This window comes from Elephantulus edwardii, unplaced genomic scaffold, assembly GCF_000299155.1.
Source record: "Elephantulus edwardii isolate Elephantulus edwardi_28Jun2011 unplaced genomic scaffold, EleEdw1.0 scaffold00403, whole genome shotgun sequence".
NCBI lineage: Eukaryota > Metazoa > Chordata > Mammalia > Macroscelidea > Macroscelididae > Elephantulus > Elephantulus edwardii.
Genome location: NW_006400153.1, coordinates 375,424 through 379,928, shown reverse-complemented (window position 1 = coordinate 379,928; position 4,505 = coordinate 375,424).

The following is a 4,505-nucleotide window of genomic DNA, read 5'->3' as shown; positions in this document are numbered from 1 at the left end:
TGCCTACAGCCCATTCTGACATCTCAGCTTCTCAATCCCATAAATTGAGGAGGAGTACATTGCAGTTCTCAGAGACCGCAGTTCCTTCTGGAAAGGTGAACCCCTTAGGCACCTTCTAAGAAGATAATATCTGATTTAGGTCTAAGGTGATAACTTAAACTTGTTATGTGCCCTTGAGTCACCTGTGACTCTTAGGGACCCAATGTACAATAGCTCCGAACCACACCCTATCTTGAGCCAATTTCACTGTTTCTGACACATCTACCCCATTACCCATTACTGTGTCATCCATTTTATCCAGAGTCTTCCTCTCTTAGGATGACCCTACCTTTCAAGCATGATGTCCTTTTCCAAGTAATGGTCCCTTCTGGCAACAGGCTCAAAGTATGAGACAGAACTTCAAAATTCTTGCCTCCAAGGAGCAGCCTGGTTTCACCTTTTCTAGGACAGAACTGTTTGTTCCCTGGGCAGCCCAAATGGTGAGAATCTTTGTTTTCTTGACATTGAGCATCAATCCCATATTCAAGACTGTAGTCCTTGACTTTCTGCAGCAAATGCTTCAGGTTCATCTCAGTTTCATTAAACAAGGTTGTGTCATCCTGATGTCACATTCTTTCTCATAAAGTCCTCCCTCCAAATGATCTGTTCCACATGCAGATTTTAAAAGTGTAAAGATTTCATCAACAAATGAATGGATAGGGAAGCTGCTGTATATTCACATAATGGAATGCTATACAGCACTGAAATATAAGGACTTCATATAATATGCAAAATGGGTGACCCTGGAGGACATTATGCTCAACCACAAAATGCTATTATTATAAAACAGAACTGACATGGCAGCTAGGGGGAAACTAAGAAAAGATAGGATAAATAATGAACACTGCATTTAAGTGGATGAGGAAAAGAACTGTCTAAAATCAATATATGATTAGGTATAATTTACATGACAACAGGTACATGGCAAAGGTATGTACATAAGAGGTACATAGCAAAGTGTGCTGAGAAGGGGAAAATGGAGGAAATTATGCAACAATCAAAGAATCTTTTAATAGAGAAAAACAAACTCAAGGGGGTGGGCTGATAGGGAGGAAAATGTGCAACATTGAATGAATATTAATCCAAGTTTTCAGTAAACTTTCATTAAAACATCAATGAAAACATTAAAAAAGAAAAAATATTAAGATGGAATTGTTATTGTTAGAGATCATTAAACAGGTCCTGCCTCATGTTCAACAGAAGGAAATATTGTCCATTCCTGCACCTTCTTCAAAATCATTGCCCCCTTTTAGCCTAATTTTTCAGTTGGTTTTGGTTTTGGTTGGCTGGTTTTTTTTGCAGTCCCTCTGCTTTACCCAGCATGATGTACTCCTGCAGGGATCAATCTCTCATAATGGTGTGTCCAGAGAACCTGAGACTAAATGTCACCATCCTTGCTTTCAAGGAGTGTTTGTTCTGGCTGTGATTATTCTATAATGAATTTGGTTGTTCTTCAGGTAGTCCATAAAATACATAATATTCTTCAAAGGCATCAATTCATCTTCAGTTTTCCTTATTCATCACCTGGCTTTCATATAAATAAGAGATGAGTGAAATATCATGACTTGAATCTGAAGCTCTTTAGTCCTTAAAGTGATATCTTTGCTTTTAAACATTTTCTTTTTAAATTGTGTCTTTAGTTAAAGTTTACAAAGAGATTGGTTCTCCTTCATTCAGTCAAACACATTTCCTCCTTCCCTCTCCTCCAAGCTGTAAGAAAGGCCCCAGGAATCAATGGGATACAAATTGACTTGTTTCGATTAGCAGATGCAGTCCTGGATCTATGCCAGGAAATTTGGAGGACAGCTGTCTAGCAACAGATTGGAAGAGGTCCATGTTTCTTCCCATTCCCAAGGAAGGTGATCCAATGGAATGTGGAAACTATCTAACAATATCATTAATATCACATTCAAGCAAAAAACTGATGTCAATCTCTCAAAAATTGCTAGGACAGTGCATAGAAAGGGAACTGTCAGAAGTTCAAGCAGGATTTAGAAGAGACTGTGGCACCAGGGATATCATTGCTGATGTCAGATTAATCCTGGCTGAAAGCAAAGAATACCAGTAGAATGTCAATTTGTGCTTTATGGACTAGGCAAAGGCATTTAACTGTATGAATTGTAACAAGTTGTGGCTGACATTGAGAAGAATGGGAGTCCCAGAGTACTTAATTGTGCTCATGCAAAACATATACCTGGACCAGGAGGCTGTTGTGTGAATAATGCAAGGGATTTAAAATCAAGAAGGGAGTGCGTCAGAGTTGTATTCTCTCTCCATATCTATTCAATCTGTATGCTGAGAAGCTGAACTCTTTGAAGAGGAATGTGGCATCAGAATCAGAGAGAGACTCAACAATAACCTGCTTTAAACAGATGACACAACCTTGCTTGCTAAAGCGAGGAGAACTTGATGCCCCTGTTGCAGAAGATCAAGGAATGCAGTCTTCAGTGTGGATTACATCTCAACTTCAAGAAAACAAAAATTTTTACCACTGGACCAATAGGCAACATAATGATAGATGGAGAAAAGATTGAAACTGTCAACAACTTCATCTTTCACGGATCCACAATTCCTTTGGTACCAGCAGCCAGAAAAACAGGAGATGTGTTGTACTGGGAAAGTCTGCAGTTAGGGACCTCTACAAATTATTGAGGAGTAATGATGTCAGTTTTAGGACTAAGGAGCATTTGATTCAGCCATGGTCTTTTTGATCACTTGCTATGCATCTGAGAGCTGGACAATGAATTAGGGATGACAGAAGAATTGATGCCTTTGAGTTGTAATGTTGGGGGTGAGCACTGAACAATCCATGGACTGCCAAAAAAACAAATATATATGTCTTGGAAAGTGTGCAGCCAGAGTGTTCTTTGGAGGCAAAGATAATGCAGCTTTGTCTCACATACTTTGGGCATGTTGCTAGGAGGGCTATTCCCTGGAGAGGAACATGATGCTTGGAAGGGTGGAGCGTCGGAAAAGGAGAGGAAGACCCTCAACCAGGTTGATTGACACAGTGACTGCTGCGGTGGACTCTAATGTGTCAGGAAGTGTAAAGATGGCACAGCATAAGGCATACAGGGTTCAGATCTATTGTCCATAGGGTTGCTATGAGTCATATTCAACTTGACGGCACCTAACAACACATGTCTTCTCGAGCTGCCTTTTGAAATCTTCTGTTCATTTCTTTCCTTTGGGCATTTATCCCCCTTGTTTTGACTTCTTGGCACTCTGGTACAACTTTCAGAGTCTCTTCTGACATCCATTTTGTCTATTCTTCCTCCTCTATCTTTGTAATGACCTTTTACTCTCTTCATGGATATTATCCTTGATGGCATCCATAACTCATCTAGTCTTTGGTCATTAGTGTTGAATGCCTCAAGCCTATTCTAGAGATGGTTTTTAAATTTAGATGGGACAGACTTAATGTTGTGTTTTGATTCTTTAGTCCTTGTTTTAATTTTTTTCAGCTTCATTTTGAATTTGTTTATGAGCAATTAGTAACTATTTCATAGTCTGCAACTGGCCTGTTTCTGACTGCTGATACTGTGTTTCTCCAACGATTCTTTCCACAGATGTGGTCAATATGATTTCTATGCAGATGATGTCCAGGTATAAAGTTGCCTTTGTATTTGTGTTTTTAAAAACATATTTGCAATGAATAAATCATTAAACATACAAAAATAAATCATTCAAGTCAGTCTATGAAGAAGAAAGTGGCATCAGGAGGAAGACTCATCAACAACCTGATATGCAGATGACATAACCTTGCTCTCTGAAAGTGAGGAGGACTTACCCTAGCCTTCAATATGGATTGTATCTCAACATCAAGAAGCCAAAATCCTCACCTCTGGACTCATAGGCAACATCATGATAGATGGAGAAAAGTTTGAAATTGTCAATGATTTCATCTTACTTAGATTCACAAGCAACATCCTTGATACAAGCAGGAAGGTGACCAGGACACTTACTGCTTTGGGTAAATTCACTGTCAGATATCTCTCCAAATTACTGAGGAGAAGTGATGTCAGTTTGAAGACTAAGGTCTTTTCAATCACTTTCTGTGTATCTAAGAACTGGACAGACAATGAATAAGGATGATAGAAGAACAACTGATGCCTTAGAAATGTGTTGGAGGAGAGTACTGAATATCCCATGAACTGTCGAAAGAACGAACAAACAAATGTGTTTTGGAGTAAGTGATGCCAAATTGCTCCTTGGAAGCAATGATGGTAAAGCTTCATCTCGCATATTTTGGGCATTTGCTAAGAAAGGCTATTCCTTGGGAGAAGAACATCATGCTTGGAAAGGTTCACCTTGGAAAGGAAAGATAAGAAGACCGTCAACTAGGTGGATTGAGACAGTGACTTAAGCAATGGGCTTGAGTGAGTCCGAGATGAAGAGGAAGACACAGAACAACACAGGATTAGGAACTATTCTTCATTGGGTTGCTGTGAGTCGTACTCAATTCA